The 25,735-nt window shown below is 34.9% G+C and overlaps 1 protein-coding gene and 1 non-coding gene across 2 annotated transcripts in view; one reads left to right on the forward strand and one right to left on the reverse strand.

Moving 5' to 3' along the window:
* Positions 1–25,735, forward strand: part of mspo (M-spondin) — a 67,054-nt gene that overhangs the window by 7,260 nt on the left and 34,059 nt on the right. The gene's annotated exons all lie outside the window — the stretch shown is intronic.
* Positions 21,070–21,141, reverse strand: TRNAW-CCA (transfer RNA tryptophan (anticodon CCA)). Its single transcript has one exon. It is a non-coding gene; the product is annotated as a tRNA-Trp (tRNA).

The raw sequence follows: 25,735 nt of genomic DNA on the forward strand, positions 1-25,735 counted from the left end.
TACACAGGGAGATTAAATTATTAGGCGGATAATAAAATTTATAAAATTTGAACTTACTGTATACGCCACGGGGTTTTAAATGGAACATGTTGCGGCAGTGACAGTTTGATAATGCATTACGTGACGACCTATTTACATAACTATATAAAAATGCAATAAACTGAGCAATCAATCAATTGATTTTCATTTAAAATTCACCCTCTGCGTCATGCGCCAGTATACACGCGATGGCGTGGTTAACAATGATGTCAGTGTCAAAGTTATGCCAAGCAATACATCATTTTAGAAATTATTAAAAAGCTAAAAATTTATTAAGTGCTTGTAGTTTTAAAAAAATTAATAAATATTTATAATACAAAAATGAATCGCAAAATTTGTTGGAAAGCGCATAATTCAACAACGCCTTGACCAATTTGGCCAATTCTTGTTTTTAAATGTTTGCTGAAGTTCAAGGATGGTTTTTACGGCGAGAAAAATTCAAATAATTGCCGGGAAAACCCTAAAAACAGCATTTTTCTATAGGATAAAAGTTGGCATTGAGATTCAATCATAGTTATAGTTAAATAGTTGAATCCGAGATGGCGCGCAGAAGTTCATTATGCAATTATTTATATAATTAATTTCTTTAAAATAAAATTGCAAATTTTATTGATAGAATTGACACATACTATGTCTAGAACAAGAGACTATAAACGAATTACATTTTTATTAAACACTACCGGGACAACATCATCAAACAAACGTTAGTAATAAATAATTTGCTGTGTTGCACTTGACTTCTTCCTTGCATTTCTAAATATTTTGGCTTGAACTAAAACCCTGCTGCCGCGCTCAAAGTCATTGCACTGTTAGATAAAGACTAAGCAGCACCGGGGGTGAATTTATAATAAATCCGTGGCGTCGCGGCGCGCCTTCTTTGAGCTCCACAGTATGGCTGCGGCGACGATGGGGGTGGAATGTGCTTTAAATTTGTCTTTAATTAACATCACTGGTGGGATGCGCACCGCCGACCCTAATATGAAGAGATACGCTATATTTCCACGGCGGTAGTGTGCCGAATTTCATGCGGATCTACCGCCCCTACGCGCGCGCCATCACCACTCTCATTCTCATTCCACAACATTTCATTTCATTCCGATCTCGTGTTGATCCGAGGATGAAATCCGCGCGCACCCGGCGCCTGCCGAGATTACGCCCGGGTTATGAGCTTAAAATTCTTACGATGCCTTTCATCTTCACAAGGAAACCCATCGGAAATTTTTAGGTTATTTACAATTTGTTTATAAAAAAAACTCTAAACATGAAAATAGAATAATTTTATATTGATACGCAGATTATAACTGTAGAGGAAATTAAAACGTTACTATCAATATATTTTTCGTATTTACGCTTTTTTTTACTTTTTATTTTTCAACTGTAAACAAATTGCCAAAATTGGGTGGTTCGGACCTTTTATCTGGGCAATTTTGCTTTTAAAACATTTTACTATTATAATAAAAACGCATCATACCCGAAATAATAAAATATCTATTAAAAAATCGAAAAAATTCAACAAAACAAAAAAAATTTGAAATTTTTATCGTATTTGCTCCATTTATTGATAGTAATTCACAGATAATATTATAATAATTTAATATTTGTGTTTTATTAAATTTAACAATCGTGCACACATGATAATAATTTGGTAACTGTGTTATCACTTGCGTCAGCTGCAAGATAAAGCAAAATTGTGCGCCGTGAACAACCGCAAATAATAAGCTTCCCTGTTGCGGAGGAAGCGGTGAATGTTTTATGCATGAGTGAATGTAACGTGTGGCATTTTCAGCGCATTACTCCAAAAACCACAAGTTTCGAATGAGTAATAATCAAAAAAAAAAATCCAAAACAAAAAAAGAGAATTTTCTATCTTTCTATCATGATTCATACGTAGTAAATAATTCTGTCCTACTTTATTTTACACGAAAATGAAAATATCTAATATACAAAGAATACCAGTTGAGATAAATTCAGGAAAAGTCAAATTACACTCGAGTGAATTCAGTGCACATTCACGTTTTGTATATTTTGCACATTACGTGATTATTGTACGAGCGGCGGAGAATTTTACTGTTTTAATAGTGGATGACTAAGCGCCCGGCGTGCGCAAATGTAAACAATGCTGCAAAGAGTTAAATAGCACAACTAGCGTAAAACAACATAAAATATTCGTAATGCTTCGCTATGCCAAAAGTTTCAAGCTGTGAGAATGTGTTGAGCACAGAGCAAACTCTAATAATAAAATTTACTCACTTAACATTATCATTATTTTATAACATTTGTAATGTTTAAATATTTATTAAATTTATTTAAGCTCTAAGAATGATTTGAGAATTTAAGAATTTTTGGGATGTTTTTAATGATTTTTCCTAATATTATTTGTTTTTCTACTGCTGCGAAATCTAATTTTGCGACTTCGCTTCAATTTAGCTCAGGCTTCAGTTTGCAGTTGGTTGAGTTTGCTCTTCTCGTTTCAGCTGAAGACTGTACGAGTCAGAAGTGAGGCAATGTCATTTCAGTTAGTCGTTCTGTTCTGTTCTGTTCAGTTAGTTAATAGAACTTTGGAGCGTGTGCGGCCATGCAGGCAAAAGAGGATATTCGGGATTTAAATTGTCGCACGGCGATTAAGCCCTCAATGTCGATTAGAATAAAAAGTCAGAAAAGATGCAAAATTAGTTAATAAGTCAACAATCAAATTTTTTAGCTAAAAAAAACAGGTCAACTTAATTTATCTCAAAGTTAAGTTTTTTTTCTTCATTATACCCTTCAGGAAGGGTGACTACTAATTCTACCCCTCTGCTATTCTTCATTATGTCCTTTTGCTTTTAACTTTCTTTCCTTTATTGCAATTCCCCTGTTCCTTATTGAAACCCACAATCTTCTAAAAATACAATCTGTTCAAACCAAAATTTAATCCGATTAAAATCACACATATCACAAAAAGCATTTAAAAAACTCTTTGCACAAATATTCTGAATATAAGTAAAGTAAATATGAAATGTTTGTAGCTTTTAATATCCTGTTACGGTTACATATTGTATGCGTCATATTCCACAGCAATTTCTTAAGTCGACCGCACACAAACAAAGTAAAGCAAAAGAAAATGAAAAGAAAGCAAAAACGTCCGCACGCTTTCCATAAAAAAACGTAAAGAACTTTACGTTGCGTCGCGCAGAGTGAAAAAGTTTTAATGAAATTTTTTCGTTTCTTCGTTTCGTTCGCGGACGCATTCATTCATTCGTCGGGGCGGTTCGACAAACATTTCTACGTTTTCGTTATATTCCAGGAGAGCGAAGTTGCGGAACATGCAAGCCATCGAATGGAAAGCGGAAACCGGCGCATAACAACTCGTTCGAGGTTGTTCGAGGATTTTCACTTTTTCTTCTTGCTCCACTATAACCACTAATATCTGCTACGTTTTTCTTTAAAACATTAACTTAAACTACAAACCACAAACTAAGAATAAATCATGAAGTAGTATTATGAATTTTGAATGCGCAACCGAATATAAAACTTGATGAGGAAGAAAATAAAATTGTGTGCAATTTAATTGTGGTTTTATGCTTTCATTAAGACACGTGTAATTAAAAAAGTAGTGCTTGGATTAACGTCTTTAATAGGACATTGTTAAAATTATAATCCCGTACGGACATTAAATCTTGGAGGAACATTAATGGTTTAAGTACTTCTACTTTACTTAATTCATTATCACAAGGAAGACATAAAATACAAGTTTTAAAATTTATAAAATGGAAACATTTTAATAGATTAAAACGTTTTCTTAAGAGAAACTATCTTATATATGGAAATATATTTTATTTAAATAAAAAAACATTTTTGGATTTATTTAGGGTTTTTATGAAATAAAAATAATATTTTTCTACTTTCATTTTTAAATCGCCAGTTTTTTTACGGTTTTGAGGCACAAAAAGTGATATTTTAAACACGGACGGCTAGGGTCGTGACTAAAGTACTTTAGTCACGGGCTTTAGTCACGCTTGCTACTCTCGTTCTTTCAATCTCGAAACAAAACTCCCGTTTAGCCACTTGATATTTTCTTGACGTTTATTGATTTTTATCAATATTTATTAATTGAAATTAATTTGAAAAATAAATTTTCTTGCTAAGAAATTCTATTTGTTGCATTTGAGCAAAAACTATGTGTTTTGTGCATAAACTACACTTCCGAATGATAAATGTAGTTCATATACTTATTTATAGCGGTTATAATATCTGATGGAAAAAGTAGGAAAGTAGATAAAGCATAAAATAAACCAGTCGAAAGGAGCGCTTGGAACACGCGCAGCGTCTACATTTATTGCTCGCCGCCATTATGGTACATCCTGGCGCGCGTCGCGATAGTAGTAAAAATAAAAGTCATAAAACTGTTGACGGCTTTTTCCATAGTTTGGCTTAAATAATCTAAGTTAAGTTTTGTTCGAATTTCATTTTCATTTTCATTCGCACTCCGATTATCTTTTATTATTAGAAATGGGACATAGCCCTCGATTAAAGTCATATAACTGTCATCCCGAAACATACATAACCATAAAGTAGAATAAAGTTGTGTTTGTGAATTTTCTAGTTTCTAAGTAATATATTACTGAATCGTTTGGAGGGCAGTTAAGAAATCCCTTTAACTAACTAATCAATCAAGCGTGACAAAAAACCCGACGGCGATTTAGAGACTGGTTTTTATCCCCTCTACGACGAACGGGAAATCCGATGAGGACAAATGTGCAATTCAATACCCTCGGATGCTGCTAACTGCCGTAGAGGTTGTTGCAGCCAACGCCAGAAAATACACCAAGTGATTAAAATCTAACACTAAACTCCCATCAAAACATAAAATTTTTGTTTTTCTCTCTAAACACTCTGTATAATGTGATTGAAATGAAAAGAAGAATGAAGGTGTTTTAACGAGAATCCAAACGAGAACAAATTGCAGGATAGGACGGAAAATCGCAAGGGATGCTAAGAAGAGGCACTTAATTAAAAAAAGCTTTAACTTTTTAATCCGCTGCCAATTAACGTAACAAAGGTAAAAACTCTAAGCTTTCCTTTTTTTTGTTTTTGTCACGGACCTGCTTCAACACGAAAATTCGTGCGTCATTAATTATTGCACAGACAAAATAAAAACTTCACTTTAGGTTATATTAGTAAAAAGTTAGGTTAAGTTTGGTTACATTAGGATAGAGTAAAGTTTATAAGTTTTGAAATGCACCGATCGCATTTAGTTGCGATTTATGAAAAGTTTCCTCTTGGTGCCGAGGGAAAGCACGCTGAGATTATGAAGTTGAAAAGCTTTTTGTCAGTAAAGTGCACTATACTCTTCACTTCTCGTTCAAATTTGTATCACCCCAATATACGAATAAACTTAATTCTTTCTATGGACGATAGATGGCGTGAATTGAAAATATATATTTTTTCTGATAAATAGATGGCGTTAGATGGAAAAAAACAAAAAATATTAACCTTATAAACATTGTGTATGTATTTTGTGATCGCAGCGTATGGAGCATATCGGAAAAGCCGCGTTCATGAATATTTCGAGTGCGCACTCGGTCGTGGCCTCTTGTCCATACTCGTCGACGGTGGCGGCGTGCATGCGGATGCACATAAATCAAGTGCAATCGATGGCGTGCAAAAACATTCGCCTATCTCGACAACAAACTATCTGCTGCGCACGAACACAAACAAAAACTTTTCGGCTGTTTGCAACACAAAACACACACAAAATAGAAAAGTTTATAAATATTGAACAACATTTTAATTAAATGCAATTTGTTGTGTTTGAGTTGTGGTAAATGTTTAAATTTATTTTTTATAATTACAACGTCGATAAATCGATGGTGATGCAATCCACAGCGTGTTTGAAATGAGAGAATGATTGGGATAGCGCGATGGTATACAAATAGATGTTGGTGGAAACGTTCATAAATCACGTCGATTTTCCTCCACGTCGAACACGGGTTTGCCCCAACTATCACCAGCAGTAAATCAGTGCTTCTCAACAAATTTTATACATAGGTATACTTTTAATGTTATATATGCAACCAAATATACACATACACATACTGTGGGAATAGTAGTAGTTTTACTGACAGATGGCAGTTGACTATTGGATACTTCAAAGTACTGCAGTCAATAGAAGCACAGTTGGTTGCAATCGTACTGCAGAAGGACGAAATCCACTTTATACTTTCCTCCATTCCTTCACTCGTGTCATAAATATAAAACACGACATTTTTACTTCAAATATAAACAAACGTACACTTTACGCTCGCAGTAGTAAAAGTTTCGTCTCATGATGGAAAACACACAACACACGAATGTGTAAAGTACACAAAAGACGAAATACTCTCAAAATATCTAAGCCTTGTTCATATCGTAGTATGCCATACATTGTTGCGAGAATTATCGATATGCGTCGATGCGTTGAAAGGGAATATCGAATGGGACGCAGCGATAACGCACCCGCGTTGTCAGGGCATAAGCCCTTGTGTGTATATAAGCATAAAGAAAAACAATAAGACGTGTGCATTTCTCCAAGGATGAAGAAAAAAAATAAAAACGCAGAAAGAGCGAGCGGTGGAAAGCAAGAATGCGGAACGCATTAGGAGGCATTCAGTCTGGAATATCGAGAGTATCAAGGCTCTCAACGAGACTAAGAAGGCACAAAGGACCAAGACCAAGGGGTGTGCGCCTCCACTTTGGGGGAAACTTGACAAGAATTCCTAAAAAGAGTGAATGCAAGCGGAGAAATTTAATCCGGGATAAAAAATTCAAAAATTTTAAAAATAAATAATTTATAACTCAAAAGCAGCGAAAAAAATATAACAAAATATATTTTCAACTAGTTTTTGTCTGCGAATTCGTCCTGGTAGGCTTTAATAAAAATGTTATTTGTTTTTACTTTCTTGGTCTAGACATAGTATGTGTCAATTCTATCAATAAGATTCGCAATTTTATTTTAAAGAAATTAATTATATAAAGTATTGCTAATAATGCACTTCAGCGCGCCATCTCGGATTCAACTATTTAACTATAACTATGATTGAATCTCAATGCTAACTTTTATCCTATAGAAAAAGGCTGTCTTTAGGGTTTTTCCAGCAATTATTCGAATTTTTTTGCCGTAAAAACCGTCCTTGCACTTTAACAAACATTTTAAAAATCAGAATTGACCAAATTGGCTTTGGCGTTGTCGAGTTATGCGCTTACCAAAAAATTTTGCAATTCATTTTTATATTATAGATAAGGTTATGTTGTTTGACATTGCACGCAAGGTATACTTAAGTCAAATTATTTACATAGTTGCAGTTCGTGGTGTAATCAACTTAAGAAGTTGCAAGTTTGATGAAGTTTCCTAAGAGGAAAAGTTTAATTTGAAAAAGTCAGACACTAATTTATCTAAGTAACATCGGTAGTAAACCCCGTTGCAAGTTTATTAGATGTTGTTATAAGTTATAAGTTGTTTGTCGGTGTGGATTGCGTGCGGGCCGATAATTCATTACTCATCCCATTGTTGTTTCATTAGCGCATTCGCATGTTTAATGTTTTCCGACTGTCGAACGATGACGTACGCGTGTGCTGGCTGGACGTGAATTGATCGCGCCGCGGCTCGTTTATAAGTCATTTGTTTGCGCGTTTAATTCGATCATCAATTTGGCGATTAATGGCGTCCCGTGCGGTGCACGCGGAATGGCGCGCTGGTCGCCGAAGACAAACAAATCGCACAGCGCAATTCTCTCGGCATGGTTGTCACCCATTGAAATGTCGGAATAATTAATTAACAAATGACACTACTGCCACACTAATGCAATTGCAATGGTTGATGTTTTGAGCGCTACCACAGCGCCATCTATATACATGGTCATGGTCGGCCATATTGTAAACATACACATCATATAATGATGGATTAGAAACGCATGAATATACAAACTCATTAATATTAATAATGACGTATAAAGTACGAGGTAGTCGAAATTGGAATGCGGAATGAGGAAGCTTAACTAGTTTCAGCGCTTTATAATAATATATGCTATTTATCATCACTTATTTTTATAAATGGAAATTCTGAGTCACACTGAAAGTGAGTAAAATTGTAGTAAAATTCTTGATTCATTGCCAATGTATACAATGATGATATCATTTCGTGACATTTATTTTTTGCAAAAATCTTCTATAATATAAAAATGAATCGCAAAATTTGTTGGTAAGCGTATAATTCAACAACGCCTTGACCGATTTGGCCAATTCTTTTTTTTAAATGTTTGTCAATGTCCAAGGATGGTTTTTACAGCCAGAAAAAATAGAATAATTGTCGGGAAAACCCTAAAGACAGCCCTTTTCTATAAAATAAAAGTTGGCATTGAGATTCAATTATAGTTATAGTTAAATAGTTGAATCCGAGATGGCGCGCTGAAGTGCATTATTAGCAATTCTTTATATAATTCATTTCTTTAATATAAAATTGCAAATCTTATTGATAGAATAGACACATACTATGTCTAGGAAATGAGATAAAACCGAATTACATTTTTATTAAACACTACCGGGTCTAAGTCGCGGGCAAAAGCTAATTTAAAATAAAAATCATAATTTTATTGTTTTATAATTTTTTGTTTGAATTTTTTTCTCGTTATAATCACTTTACTCTGTTTCCATTACAAAAATTAATTGAATTGGAATGAGTGTGCAGTGTACATTCAATTTTCATTCTCTGTACCCTCTGCAGACGTAATACCACGTTGGTTTTTTATGTTGTTGAGGGTGGCATCTTCTTATTTGCTTATTTACATGGGGTTGCCGTCCATAGCGACTTGCGACTTCTTGTCCCTTGTTTTTTCTTAAAGCTTACGGAAAGTTTTCCCCTTTTAAAGTGCTGAAATTCATCGCATCCCCCCAGCGGCAGCAAAAATTGGACATGGATTAAAAGTGGAAAAGTGGAGAGACAGCCGGCAACAAGCCGCAAGCAATTAAATTCGACTGGGAATTGAAACTTGAGTTGAAGCTTTAATTTTTAATTTTAAAAACAAAATTTATGCCCAAAGCGATAAGAACCGTGCAAATTTTCAAAAATAAAAAAATAAAAATAAAAAAAAGTTTATGAGTGAAACATAAAATAGCTGAAAACTAATGAAACAATTACGAAGCCGAGTGGCAATCCCATGGCTGAATAAGGTGATTCGATGAAACAACATGAAAATTCAATTAAAAGGCCATCGTTAACTGGGGATAAATGGCCGCGTCATTCCATACCTCCCCTCAATTCTACACACTCACGTTTAGCTCTCTTGTTTTTCCAATGCGCATTCACGACATCCGTGCGGTATTGAAAGCGGTATTGGCAAAAATCGAAATGCTATCCGGCCAAATGTGAAAATTTGATATCCGGGCAAGTGCGGAATACTGCATGTTTAAACAACCTTTAAAAATTTATTAAACTCGTTCGGCCAATGCATTATTCCATTAGAGGGACGTCGATGCAAATCAAATTGAAATGCGTGTTTTCTCACGACAACACAACGCGCACATGTTTGTTTTGAGGTTAAGTAAATTGTTAATTCCAATTTTGGGGGCTGTGCGCGCTTTTGTTTCGAGTGCGTTTTATTGTTTTGGTTTTCATTTACATATACGCACGCATTGGTTTAACTCAAACATTTGGTTTAGTACGTATTCGGCTTTTGGAATTTTGACATTTTAGCTTTTGGGATTTTTTAATTAAAAACATAAGAGGATTTTTGTAAAAATTTCACAAATAAAATTTTGCGCATTAAACTTCTCATAATTAAAATGAAAAATTAAAAAATTTTTTTTTTCTTAAAACCAAAAAAAGTTGTAAATTAACCTAATTTATCTTTCTCTTCACCTTTAGCAAAATATGAAAATATCAGTTCATCATGTATTCAATAAAAAAAGTCCTTTCACTTCATAGATGCACAATAGATTGCGATGAAATATGATAGACCCGCATTCATCTCTGAACCATATCTGCACGTGTATCTATCATTTCGTCCATGGTGGCGAAGCCTAACAAAAAAAAAGTTTGGCAACACGGCAAAGCATTCAATCAGAAAAAAGGAATCCTCGGGCACCGAAAAAACGGCGACGATAAAAAAGGACGGCAAATTTGATTGACACGTCCGACGATCAGGTCGGTCAGACTCCCTCATCCGAACACAAAAAGATGAAAAAAGCAGCAGCGCCGGCGGTCGGGCAAACGAAAAAGCGATGCTTTGTTATCTTTTATCATTTATCGGCTCGTCTAGTCTGCTTGTTTGTTACGCCACTGGCATTGATGACATTCATTCCGGGATGATTCGAAAAAGTTGTCAGTGCGGACAGCTAACTCATCTCGGGATGTGTCATCACGAAGAGCTCTTATTGATGCCATCGTAGGATAGATTGATGGTACATTGGGACGACTCTTGGTTTGATTGATTCGAGTTTTTATTTCGTTCACAGAAATTTCCTGTTTGTGTGATATGTGTGGATTAAATTAATAATTTAATTATAAATTGCTCAATTTTGTGGTTATGTTCACCCTTTTAGAACTCTAGATCAAAATTTCCATGACATGCTACATCACCCTCGCTTGCATATTGCCCAGTTTTATGACAGAGTCTGTTCAAAGTCAGTGGAGATATAAGGTTAGCATGATGATGACGCGAAAACGTTACAACACCATTAGCATTATCTCCTCTCCACTCCACTCCGCGCTGTCGTTTGCTAACGTTCGGCACCCCAGCGTGCTTATCGCCCGCACACTCTTCCTCCCCTCGTTCATCCCCGTTAATATTCCGTATCGCTGCATTAATACGATTCAGTTTGCGTTCTGCTCGCGGGGGGCAACTGTAACTGGCGGTGCATCGTTGTATGCTTGTGGTGGTGGAGTGTCTGCGGATTGAATGCCGTAGAGGGGGACGCAGCGGTGTGCACTGCGGCGACACTCATTACGAAGCCAATTTCGCACCTCACGTATTTTAACAACGTTAACAGGCGCACTGGCGACGCGAACCGTTTCGCAATATTAATATCTCGTTCGGACGCCATTTCGGAAAATGCCAGCGGCAGCGATGACTGGACGAGACAAGTAAAATTACAATAGGTTATTATTTAGTATTATTTAAAAATAAGACTTTTAAAAGACATTCTGGTACGCCTGGATAAAGTTGGAGTTAGTCAGTCGAAAGGTAAGACCTTTATACCCATGATCCACATGGTTGTTAGTTGAAAGTCAACCTTAGAGTCACCTAGGATGCGGATTTGTGCAAGTTTCTCTAACTTTTCACTTCTTAAAGTTTTTTTTTGTTTCTTTTTTGTCGTCTGGTTCTGCGTTTCCAGTGATAAAAGTAAACAAAACGAGATAAAATACGATAAAACCAAATATTTCATGCAGAAATTTTTCTACAATTGGAGAATCTTGAAGAGTTGTTGTGTATTATTAAATATGGAAATTAATATCCCTACTAATATTATAAATACGAAAATCCTGATGTTTATCATGCTTTCACGCAAAAACTACTTAATAGATCATCATGAAAATTTGTAGATATATTCTTAGTGGTCCCCGAATGGTTATAGGCTACTTTTTATTTAATAAAAAAAATGTTTTTTAAATAAAATAAAAAAATTGTTTAGCCAATAATACCTCTGCATCTGGCTATTTGACTACTTTAACGCCATCTAGCATTCCAGCAATGAAGCTCAAACCTAAGTACTATAGTACCATCACACTGTATTATCACACTGTATTACCGACAGCTACGTCAACATCAAATCCAATTGACTACACTATGGAGACTGTACAATATTCTTCCATAGACTATAATTTCAGCCATTTTAAACTTCCCGCCATTCTACTTCATTGTTACTTCTTCTGTGACTACAGACGCGTACGGAAGCAACTTCATTATTTTAGATATTCGTGAGCGAAGGCGTGGGTTAAAGCTAGTTTACTATAAAATATCAATAAATTGTATAAAAGCCAAACAGTAACCCAAAGTTTAACTTCAAAATATTTACAAAAATTATTGTGTAAAAATCGCACTCAAAATAAATGTTTTTGTAATATTTATATTTGCTGTAGTCGCGACATACCTTTTTTTATGTGGACACCAGTTTTGTTGGTACCATATACAATTGCCTATCAAAAATTAAAAAAAGTTGTTCATTATAAAATGATTCTTACAATTATAATCTTCATAACTCTAGAAATTGCCTCAAGTAATTCTGTAGGAGAATCAATAGTAAACATTGCTGGTGTGGGACAAGTCAAAGGTTTAATTCAAAGATATCAAGACTCTCCTGATGCAGTCTACTATCAATACCTAGGAATACCTTTTGGCAAAGCAAAGCGTTTTGAACTTGTGCATCCATATCCACCATGGACTGATGTATACGATGCTACCGTAGAAGGAAAGGTATGTCCGCAACCAACTGGGGAACTACAGTTCCCCGGAGGAATCAGTGAAGATTGCTTAGTGTTATCTGTCACATCACCAGTAGTAAGTCCTATAATTTCCACCTCTTCAAAAGCTGATGCTTTAATTTTTTAATTTTTGGATAAAGAACCCAAATTCTAAAAATATTCCATTAAAACCCGTCTTGGTGTTTATATACGGTGGAGGATTCCTCTTTGGTACTTCCCGTAAGAGCTGGTATGACCCTGAGTTACTAGTAGGAGAAGACATGGTTGTAGTTCAACCTAATTATCGCCTTGGTGCTTTTGGCTGGATAACAGACGGTTCCATAATTCCAAAAAACATTGCACTAAAAGATGTAATATGTGCTTTGCAATGGGTACAAAAACACATTCATGAATTTGGTGGTGATCCCAAGCAGGTAACCCTTTATGGAGAGAGTGCAGGTTCCGGTATTGTATGCACTCTTTGGCATTCATATCAACGCATTAAAAATCTATTCCATGCAGTGTTTCTGCAAAGTGGTGTGACAATAGCTCCATGGGCTATACAAAAACGCCCAGAAAAAGCGTACCATCATGTTTTGAAAAGTACCAGATGTGCTGATACAATAGTCCAATCTAGTCAAGTACAAGTTGATTGTTTGAAGAGTTTGACTTATACTGAATTAAATATTGGAGATTTGAAAAGTGCTGTGGTTGCTGGTATCTTTGAAAATGTGGCTGTAACTGATGTGAATTCAGCGATTGTTATGGAAGATGCTGATGATCCTAATGCTATAGTAATAAGTAATCCATTGGATCAGTTAAAAAGAGGGGACATAAGAAAAGATATGCCTATTATGATTAGTATCACTAATGATGAAATGTTTACTTTTGCACCTCGTAAGCTCCTTTATCTTCTAAAAAAAAAGTAGTAAAAAATGAAAAATTAATTTTTTTATAGTTGCGGAAAGTGTAAGAACAAAATCCAATGCGGAAGTTGTTCCATTTGGTATGAATCCAGCCAATCCTGATTATGTTGGTGGTTTGATAAAGACACATTATGTTGGTTGTGAAGCACTGTGGGCTGCAGCACCGCTAACAACCTACATTGAGGTAAAATTGACTTAAGTGATGTTTCACCATTGAAAACTCATTTAGTAAATAATTAAATCATTTTTTGTTGTTTTAAGTTTATGGGAGATTTATCTATGAATTTTCCAACACGATATTTTGTAGAGTTGATTCTACCACATATATCACCATCAGTTCCTATTTATGTGCTGCAGTTCTCTTATGCCAGCTCAATGGGACGATTTAACGATCATATTTGTTCGGTAGGACACGTGGATGATGTGATATACACGTGGAAAATTGAATTAATCACAGATGAAAGTGTTGTGAAAATATTGTATCCATCAGAGACTTTTGTTAAACGAAAACAACACAATAGAATGATTTCTAATTTTGTTAAATATCAGTAAGTTTGATGTTAATTATTACAGGAATCTTTAATAATTTAAATTGATTTTTTAGTAATCCCACACCTGGTTGTACAAACGATGTAAATATTTTAGGAAATACTATTTGGCAAAATGTTACAAATAGTAAAATATTTAATTATTTGGATTTTAATAAACAATTAACGAATCAACAAAAGTTGAAAAATAAAAATTATAAATTTTGGTATGATTTATATAACAATTATGCTCGAGGCAAAATTTCTTTGTAATTTATTAATTTATTTAAAATTTTGTATTAAAGTGAAGTAAAATAAAATAAAAAAACAATTTTTATTACATTTATAATTCAAATTAAATGTTTAATATGTAATGGCATTTCAGTGCTTTCTTTCCAAGCTAAAAACTTTCCTCATAATTTTAAATTTCACATAAATTAATAACAAAAAATTAATTTTTTTACTTCTACTTTTAAAACACGAGTTTTTCACGGTTTTAAAACACCAAAAGTAATACTTTAATTACAGACTACCAAACGCGTGACTCAAGTACTTTAGTCACCTGTTTTAGTCACGGGGTGGAGCATTTATATCTTTAAATCTCCCAGTACTGTACGAGCAAATTTTAAAGATTAAAAAATACACAAAAAAAAACTTAAGTTAGCAATATAAATTGAAATAAAAAATTAATTTTCACTTCTATTATAAGCATTTTTATACTTTTTGTTACAATTTTGTTTTTCCTCAACCGAATTTATATGTTTTTGTTTTTTTGCTTGAACAAACATTTTGTCCCTGTAACACTGTGACACTGTGATTTTCGCATATCAACTTTGGTTTCATGTGTGTTTACTTTCATCCCACACATCATACACCGGCTGATATTAATTTATTTTTCATTATTTACTGTTTGCTCGCATACAAAGATTTGATCCGGTGTAAATGTGTAGTAAAGTAACATTTTGTTTTTGCTTTTCCCTCTGGGGCTTCAGATTTTTGCGCTTGACTTTTTCATTTCGCTTTCAAGACCTCCCGCGCAAATGGTAACTTGGGTAACTCGCATCCGGTAAATGGATGAACGTCGAACGAGCGCGTTTTTCATATTATGCCTCAATGCGGTTGCCGATGCCGCTGCAGGGTGGCTTTTTTGCGATGGCCGGATGCAAGCTCGTCTCGCATTTAAGCTCGTTACGTGGCACGCGGGCAACCATTCGCCATTACTCTCGTTACTCATCACTCCTCCGCATCGCCGCAGTGCGCGGTTATCGTTTGCATTGCGTCGCAATTTCGGCAAATTAAAATCTTTCGGGAGCTACGATAGTTGCCACAAATATGTAGCATCAAAGAATTGAAAAGATGGTGTGGAAAACACCCTGATTCTCTAGAATTACTTGATTTTTTCAAGTTTCTTATCGACATGTTAAAGTTAGAAAGTCTCTCTATACCATGCATACTATTTAAATTTTCTAACTCTTTCGGAAGTGCCCTAAAATGCTCTTCAAAAATTGGCATTTTTCAAAATGATTGAAAACATGGTGTGAAAAACGCCCTAAATCTCGAGATCTTTTGATTTTTTTGAAGTTCTTTACCAACATCCTAAAGTTCGAGAGTTTCTCTACGCTATTCATATTTTTCCAACCCACTAACCTTTTCAGAATTGCCCTAAAAAGCACTTCGAAAATAGCCATTTTGTCCCAAAAATTTCATTTGTCGAATAACAAGGTCAAAGGTTTTTGTTAAAATTTTTATCGGTCGAAGAACAAAGTCGGACTTACTTTCTTAAAATATTTTATGTCGAACAACAGGGTCGAACTTATTTGTTAAAAAATTTTTGGTCGAAGAACAGGGTCGAATTTATTTCCTTAAAATATTTTCGGTCAAACAACAGGGTCGAACTTTTTTGTTAAATTTTTTTCGGTCAAAGAACAAGGTCAAACTTACTTTCTTAAAATATTTTCGGTCAAACAACATGGTCGAACTTTTTTTAAAATTTTTTCCGTGAAATCGGCGAGATTAAATTACGTTTATATCGAGACCTACAAGGGCTACGGAAAAAAGGACTTTATATCCTTGATCCGTAAAAAATTCTCTACAAGATAACACTTTTCTTAAAAAACGAGCAAAAATGCATAAAAAATTTTACGAAAAGATTTTGTTATAAAAAAGGCAAAAGATTTCTCTTTTTTATGCGAGAAATTAAAAGTTGGAATTTTTGAATTCTGTTTTTTGACTCGGATAGATCATTTAATTCTACATTGATTATTTTAGTAACTTTTTGGCTAGCATTTACCGTTTAGGACCTATTTGCAATTTTAATTAAAAAAATGTATTTAATTTGAATAGCAACTAAACCGCACTTAATTAGGGTTATTATTATCAAAGATCTTTATTTTAGAAGATTTGTTTATTAATATAAAGTGTGTAGAATCACATGTTCTTCTATATTTGGTAATAAAAAGTTGTAATTTCCTATTTTTATTTTTTGCTTGGAAAATGGATGGAGGAAACGAATAAACCAGTTTTTCGCACTTATCTTGGAAACCATTAGAGATAGAGAAAAACGGTTTTCATATTTGTATGTAGAATTACATTGTATATTAAATAGCATGTTAAAATGTTCAGTTATCATCCCTTACGTATTAATTAAAAATGGTCGATAACATGAAAACTAATAAAGATAGGGCAACCAAACCTGGATTAATAGAATCCTGGTAATGTCTTACTTCAATTAGAAACATTTGAAGAAAATCGGAGAGGTGGTTCTAGTTGATCAGTTTAGACTTTACCACCTATTTTCCAAAATAATGATGTTATCGGAAAACTGACTGGATATCTTTCATCCCCTTGGAAAACTCAATCGATTAGCTTTTTCCATTTTCTTCTAGCTTAAAAAAATTTTTTTGAGTCCAAAAAGAGTCAAGTGTAACCTCTTGATCATTTTGAGAGGTCTTTGGTCAACTTTGGAAAATGGAAAAACGAAATCTGCCCTTTTATAGATCCATATCACGGCATAAACAAAATGAAGAAAGTTCTTTTCTATCTTTATTATTTTCCGAGAAAATCGCAGCGGAAATTTTTTAGGCATATGTTATATTTCAAATTTTTAAATGTTATCTTATCTAGGATTTGATGCTAAACATCGAGGTGTTTTTGGTTTTCGTTTATCTCTATTAGTTCCTGAGATAATTGATTCTAAAGTCTCGATGGGAGTGCACATTTCACTTAATGAGATTTACTGGAAAATTCCATACTGCTATTAGGTGAAAAGTTGTTTAAATTGTGTTATTAAAAGCCCCTCTATTCGATGAGGTAGTTCTCAATATTTAATTAAACAACTCTTTTAAATGTCAAGCGCCTCCGCCAATTTTTTCTATGAATAATATTTATTTTTAATTTAATATTTCGACGGGCAAATTTTCAGAAAAAAGTTCGACTCGGTTGTATAAGCAAAAAAATAAAGAAAAAGTTCAACCCTGTTATTCGACCAAAAAAATTTGACCTTGTTTTTGTAAAAAAATTGAAGAAAGAAATTCGACCCTGTTCTTCGACCGAAAAAAATTTTAACCAAAAAGTTCGACCCTGTTCTTCGACGCAAAAATGAAATTTTTGTGACAAAAATTGCTATTTTCGAACTGCTTTTTAGGGCACTTCTGGAAGGGTTAGGGGGCTGAAAAGATATGAATCGCGTAGAGAGACTCTCGAACTATATGATGACGGTAAAAAACTTCAATAAAGTCCAATACTCCTCAAGATACAGGGTGTTTTTTACAGCATGTTCTCAATTATTTTGAAAAATGCCAATTTTTAAACGGCATTTTCGGGCACTTCCAAAAGGGCTGGATGATTGAAAAGGTATGCATCGTGTAGAGGAACTCTGGAACTTTAATATGGCGGTAACTACTTCTATATACGTCAATTAGTTCGCGAGATACAAGGTGTTTTCCACACCATGTTATCAATTTTATTGAAAAATCCTATTTTTAAAGAGTACTTCCGGAAGGGTTAAAACATTTAGAAGGAAAGCATTGTATAGGAAGACTTTCTAACTTTAAAATTGCCGTAACAAACTTTAAAAAATATAATTAGTTCGCGAGATACTGGGTGTTTTGGCAGCCATGTTTTTAAATTTTTAAAAATGACAATTTTTAAAGAGAGTTTTGGGGCACTTCTAAACGGGTTTGAAGATTAACAAGGGATGCATCGTATAGAGGAACTCTCGAGCTTTAATATGTCATTGACAAACTTTAAGAATGTCAGTTTCGTTTTACTTACGTACCTTATGAAAAATGAAAAGACACTAAAAAGAGACACACGTATTTATGCTAACAGTGTTTCCTCTCTTATCTTCGTCTCAAATATGCCAAAAACTAATGCCGAGAAGTGTCGTAAATATCAACAGAAAAGTATTAAATAACTTTTACACTTGATTCCAATATTGTAATAAATAAACCCTAAAATTATCCCACCCCTGATACTACTTTCATCTCATTCTCTCAAAGTGCAGTGTTCTGAAGGTTTCACTTCTTCCGCGTGTAACCTGCACACATGATTTTTTTTGTATTTTTTTCTGATTTTTTAAAGTATACATGAGTGGAAACATTTCTGAGACATTTAATTAACTTGTTTTTGGTTTCAATTACAAAAGTTCAACATGTCTGCCATCTACTTTTCTTTTCTGCGTCTTATTGTTGAGTATTTTTTGCTTTTGTCTGCAGCAATCTATGAATATTTCTAAATTCCAACTTCCAACTCATGAAACTGCCGCAAGGTAAAAAGAAAAACACCGAGGAGAAAACGTAATGCAAAAGGGAACATTTGGCTAAATTAGTTTCGCTCGAATTCGCGCGTGGCGCGTTTTTCTTTGACACAAAGTGCACCAGCAAACGCGGCGACATTCGAAGACATCGCATCACGGCGAAAAACAAACATGTCGACGGAAAAACTGAACCCAAGTAACGAAACGGAAAATATTCGCAGAAGAACGAATGTATTGCGCGCACTATTACAGCGTTTCACCATTCCGAAGGTGAATGTCTTTCATGTCTTCTTTATTTTTATTCTTCGTTGCATTGTGGTGACACCAATGCAAAAGTGCATCAGAAGACATCACAGGAATGAAAAATGAAGAAAAATAAAAATGATCTGCTTTTGTTTCGAGTATTCAAGCATTCGGAATGCTAGAATTTATGAATATTTCCATCTGTCAGGAAAAACAGAAACATGAATAATTTTCGAAAAGAAAGAGGATAAAGTGTAATGCATTAAGTGCATGTGCACTGTATGCACATATATTATGTACAAACTACTAAGCTGGAAATTTAATTAAGATGAAGCAAAAACAGGGCATTGTACTCGGTGCTGCAGCAATGTTTATGTACTTGGAAATAAAGTGAACAAAACAAAGCGGCCGCCATTACCAGATTATCGCACACTTTACCAACACATCTACTAAACAAATATGATTTTAGAATTACAATTTCTATGGAAAATCTCATCTGAATTGACTTGGATATTTACTTAAATCTGTGATGGTAAACACATTTACGAATATCGACATTCTGCTTTCTCATCTTTGCTCCGCAATTTCTATTTTTATTTTTTATTTCGATTTCTTGGCTTTCTAACCTTTATTTTTTTGGATGCGTAGTCATTTCCCTAACTCGCAATTCCCTCCTTACTCTATTTATTTTCGAAATAACGCAGTGGCGGCAAACACGGTGCTTTCCCGATATGCAAACATTACAAACGCATTTATTTTTCCCACCACTGCCGCTAGCAACGTTTAGAATTGTATGCTCAATAGAGAACATCTTTCCGTTTGCATTTACATTCATATTTTTATCGATTTTCTTTTATTCATAATCTATTTAAAGCTGATTTTTGAATTTTTAGATTTTTTTCATCATAAATATCAGAAAAATTATTAAAATGAAAAAATAGCTTTTGTTTAAGGTTATGTTGTGTGGTAATAGATAAAATGTAGTATTTACATCTTGTTAATATTTTTCCTTTTTAAATTTAAAGAACTCACTTTTTATATTCAAGATTATTTGCTTGTTATTCGCAGCGATACGAAGCAATGATTTCCCTGTTTGCTTGTTAATGGCGCTGTTTTGTGCAGCACTGTGTGTTTTCGGCATCGTTTTTTCCCCGGCGTTTTCTTTCCGCCAACCGCCCTCCCCGTTTGTGCGATTAGATCAAACGTTTCGATATCGGCCCATTTGTTTCACGGTTTCATCATGGTTTATTAGTTTATTTCCCGACTCTCCGCTTTGCCTCTGCCCACGCTTCCGCATTCGCCTCGAGCGCAAACACACCGCCCACGCTCTCCCAATTCCACAACCCTCCTCTTCTCTTCTCTGCTCTGCTCTGCGTGCGTATCCTTGCCAAACACCTCAATTACCAAAAACACTCAAATCACGACGTCTTATCGTTATATACGCGTGTTTCTTTTGAGTTTTGTTTTTGTTTATTGTATCATTTTCTAATTGGCATCCACATAATCATCTGGAATATATAAAGATAAAAAACTACTTCGGAAATGAAGTAATATAAAAAAAATAATTACGCATTAGTGTTGTTTATCTGGTGATTGCCTTGACACACTAAACATTTGTTACAGTTGATCTTGCCGCTGGTTGGCTGCATTATTTACGGATATAATCCGTGCATTCCGCGCGCGTAGTGTGAAAATGTGCGTAATTCTTTGCGGGCCTCGTTTACCGCGCTTCCGGCCGATTTAAGTGTGATGGAGAGCGTAATAGTGCCGTTTCCTTGCCCTGGCGCAATTCGGCAATCTCCACTCTGCACACCCACACGCGTGTCGTGGAAATTATACGCAGACAATTGCAAACAATGTGAGGAGAATGTGGAGTTACTCAGAACCGAGCTGGGCTGAGCACCCTTGAGCAGCACAAGAGTTGGTTATTTACTGCAAGGGTGGTAATGGTACGACGCAGGCGTGCGCACAGGCAAATCTCACAGATACGAAATAAAGCCGAGCTTCAGAAACTTAAGTGCATATAACCAGCATAAAGCAGAAATGTACGAGTACAGCCACTTGAATCTTGAGATGTGAAAAGTAGACTTATAATGGAAACATTACCATCAGTAGCGTATTATATTATTAAATTTAGTTTAATGCAAAATTATCTAAAAAGGGAATTGACCCCGACGTGATTTGAACACGCAACCTTCTGATCTGGAGTCAGACGCGCTACCGTTGCGCCACGGAGTCGTTGTAGTTGTTCTCAAAACATCAAAATGTCGTAGATAAATATATCTAATTTTAAATTTAATCATAATCTGGAGTGTATATATGTATATTTTGATAATGGACACTGCAAAATCTGTCTTTCTGTATGTCAATTATGAAAACTCAAACTCAGCAGAATATTTTCATGTCAGCTCATTAAAAACAACAATCGCATTATGCCCGAGACCGTTGAAAGTAGAGAATCTCCCAGATACATATTCATAAGCCCCATTACAACATACTTTTCGGAATAACCTCCGGAAAAAGTTTATCTACAAAACGGTGCAGAAAAAGCGCAACAATGTGCAAGCGATGCGAATTGTGGAAGCACTAACAATGATCATAAAAATAAAGCTCTAATGCACTCCGAAACATTCCGCCGCTTCAACTTCATTCCGCCAGAAAAGGTTATTCCACCAATTTGGCTTTTAAATCGATAAATTAAGCGCGATGGCTATGACGCCGGTTAGAATTTATCGGAATTTTTACATTTCACTGTTCAACAGGCAGTAGAATAACAACGAAATGCGGGAGAGTATTCTCTACCTACATGTTCAGAAATACCGGATCGGACGGGCGAACAGCCAAGCGAAAAACATTTAAAACATTGCAATTTAATCGAGTGTGCCGTAATAACAGTCGGTTTCTCTTCTCTTCTACGGCGCTGCGTCGGAGGAAGAGAAAACGTTCGCATTAGCGATAGTTCTACTTCCTGCGCTAGGCGCGTGGACAGACAAGGGTGCCTGCCAAAAACCCACCCCTCAAAAACCGCCGCCGCGTGCGGGGAACAGAAGTGTCCTCTGGCACTATTAATCTTCGTCTTTCACACTTCAACCGCCACGGACGATGTGTTCCGCTGCTCGCGGGCGTAAAACGTATAGATAGTTACATTTAGTGCTTTCTGCACGATGTCATTCGGATGTGGTCGGGCGTTTCCTACATTTTGCCTTCGTCTTCGAACATCGACCTCATTTTACAACAACAACTCGTGGAATAATGAAGTAAAAAGCGAAATTGCAAGAATTACATCGAAAAATAAACAGTGGTGACTCAACATCCCTAAAAATGGATCTAAAAGCATACAAACAAATTAAATTCACAAAGAAAGTTTATATAATAACAATACTTACCATTATTTAACATTAAAACACTAGTATTTTCTTTGTTTTTGAACTTTTTTAGTTTTATGTAGAGCGTCAACAGAGTTAATACATTTTTAGGTTACTTTCGGTTGATTTGCCCTCATAGTAGAACATGTGTATGTTTGGTTGCCTATAGTTGCAAGATTAATTCTTGTACAACAGAGCAATATTTTATAAATAATGTAAAAGTAGAAGTAATAAACTAATTTAATATATAATAATATGTTAGTTAATCTTGACTTTTACCATTTTATCTTCTTCTGCGTTCTTGTTATTATCATTTGTGTATTGTTTGTTTGTCGTCATTAGTTTAATGTGGGAACATGTAGGTGGCGCACATTCCACCGAGATAGGCCATCGCATTAACTCGGGTGATGGGTTAATCCGCTTGATTTGTTATTATTTGCCATTAGGCTAATTTAGGCTTTGGGTCCGGGCGTGCGTTGTTGCGGCAGCAATCCTCTCTCTTCTAAACCTCCCGGCATTCACCGCCACTACCTTTAAACAAGCTTTTCACCTTAAAACCTTTCATTGAACTGACGTTACACAAACTATACAAACATTTAAAGCAGGAAACAGGAAACCGACACAAAATCAGATTATCCGAATGTTTTAAAAGCTTTTAAAATCGAACGAATTAACAAATTAAAGTAAATTACACTTGAACAACGTAACATAACACTTAAAATAAATACGGTTTTTATTCTCGCCTAATGCTGATGGAAATAATAGCGGGTTGAGGGTTGAAAACGAATTAGTTACAGTTAGCGTTTCAAGATGAGAAAATGGAGGAGATTGAAGGTCCACGCAGGTCGAAACGCGAAGTTGTTCGTGGAAGTTTCTTGCGAGCAATACGTTCGACGTGCATTCGTGCGGAAACGAAAAACAAGCGGATGGCGTTCTTCCCCATTTGCTCCTGTTTCTACTCCACCTCCAGCTCACCCAGCGACTTTGTGAGAAGAGCCAAATCTCCGTCTGTCTTCTTCCCTCCGTTTTCCATCCTTCCAGATCTGTAAGGTGCGAGCGGACACCCACAAAAGTGAAAACAACGAAACAAAAGCACCGCCGATACACGAGGAACATTAGGACACAAGACCTGCTCGTGAAATAAGAAACAAACGAACAACGTGCAACATGAAACGACGAAGGAACAAGACTTGTATATCTTCTTACTTTTGTCTCTTTTATCCATTATAATTTGTGCGAGGAGATTTGCCAAAAACACGCATGTCATGAACATAACCTCAAATTTATATTGTATCATGATTGTGCATGAACATAACCTCAATAATCAACTTCTAACGACGTAATAATTTGAGTTTATGCAGTGAAAATATATGTGGTGATAACGATCACTATGTGTGATCAATTTTATGAGCATTTATGAGGTGTAAGAATCGATAAAAACATTAAATGCATCCAACAACAGCATTTCAAATAGAAATACGACATAACCACAACTATTATTACTGCAGATAAATTTTTTGTGTTATTTTCATATAGATACAGAATATTTTATTACCTTGCGGACTTACGATTGATAATATCGCAGCAGCGTATTGAAGACTGCATTTTTTGATTTTATAGAAACTCGTAGGAAATATGCTGGAATGTTGGAACGCGTGGAAATGATAGAGATGTGGAGCGTACGTGCTCACGGCGATAACGTCTTCAATGGATCAGAGAAATATCGGGCGCAGCCAGACTTGTCGCATGCTGTGTTATCAAACGGAAGATGACATGCCGCCATCATGCTTTTTATATTACGTGTAGTGTAGATCGTTTAAAGGAATATTTTTATATTTGCTTTGTGCAGCTATGCGAGTAGAATGTGTTATATTGCTGCATTTTATTATAATTTTAAACATTTTTATAAAATTTAGATGAAAATTTATAAAAAATACAAAATGGTGAATTTGGGTTCATTAAAAGGTTATGGTTGTGGGTTTGTGTAAATCTTGCGGAATTTCTAATCGTTTCCGAATATAAAAGTTGTCGATTGGAAACGAACTTGACGCCGATTCGCATTCGATGTCGGCGTGACTTGCGCCTCGCTGTGAAAATGCGCGGAAAATTGGAAAATTCTGCTCGGATGTTAAATGACGCGTGCAGTCGTAAATACGAAAATACGCATAACGAATGCGCCAAAAACGGCAAATTTCAAGAAATAGCCAATCGAATGCAATCATTTAAAAATTCACAATTTTTAAATTACATTTCCACTTAATAAAGTTTTTTAATAGTTAATTCGCTATTCAAGTATTTGCAGAATTAAATATTTTTATAATATGTAAATTGGGTTGCCTACATGTTTTGTTGCGTTTACTCTACGCAACGTGGCGCAATAGTCACGCAATGTTATAATGATGAATTTTGATATTTATTATTTAATTTGTGAAAAATAAATGTTTGTCATTGAATGCAAAAATGAATATTTATTAATGAATTTTGTTTGTGAATATGTACGCGGAATTTAACAAACGCATCGGCGCACGCAGTTGTTACCTGTACCCCAGTTTTATTCGATTTGTGTTTTCCGGTTTATTTGTCAAATTCATGAATTTTTAATAAACGAAACTTTTCAATTAATTACTCCGGCCAAAGCGCAAATATTAATTAGTCGTATTTATATGTCGCGTATTACTCATTTATTTAAAAAAATAAACATTAATTAATGTTAATATTATGAATTATTAAGTCGTGAATTATATTATATTGCAGAATATAGAAATATCATTTTTGTTTGCGCGTGATATAGATACAAATCATATTAATATCATTAATTTGGGAGTAACTTTGTTTGTTACTCTTTCACGCGTAAACTACCAAACATAATTTGATAAATTTTGGTATAGAGATGGACAAATGTTTAGTTTAGAACATAGAATACTTTTTTTACTTCCACCTTTAAAACGCCAGTTATTTCACGATTTTAAAACACAAAAGTGGCACTTTAACCACGGACGGCCATACTAAAGTACTTTAGTCACGGGTTTTAGTCACGAGGTAAAAAAATGAATTTTTCTGAAAATGAAACTGAAATACGTGATAAAAATTTGTTTATGATTTAAATTTTTATAATTTTTGTTTTTGACAACATCAAATTTCTAATTTTATTCACATCTTGAAAAATATGCTCCCCTCATTGTCTTGTCATTCACCTTTTTGGATAAACTCTGAAAATCTCTTCTTGTTTTGACGCGTTTCCTCTTCGTTTAATGTGCACAACGCGAAGCTTGAGCAATCTAGCGTCAAAGAAGGAACAAAGGAATACACTAAACACACGAAGACGCCGCCAGCAGAAAGAAAACAATGGCGATGAAGCAGGAAACAAGAAATTTTCACGTTAAGGTTGAAGGTTCGCATCGTTAGACAGGCGTTAGGTAAATATCGCCTTTTGCACACTTTACTCATACTCCCACAAACAAAGTGTG

The sequence above is a fragment of the Atheta coriaria genome, unplaced genomic scaffold (assembly GCF_025399875.1).
Source record: "Atheta coriaria isolate IRGN ID8LTWV9N9 unplaced genomic scaffold, Caltech_Dcor_3.1 hic_scaffold_10_pilon, whole genome shotgun sequence".
Lineage (NCBI taxonomy): Eukaryota > Metazoa > Arthropoda > Insecta > Coleoptera > Staphylinidae > Dalotia > Dalotia coriaria.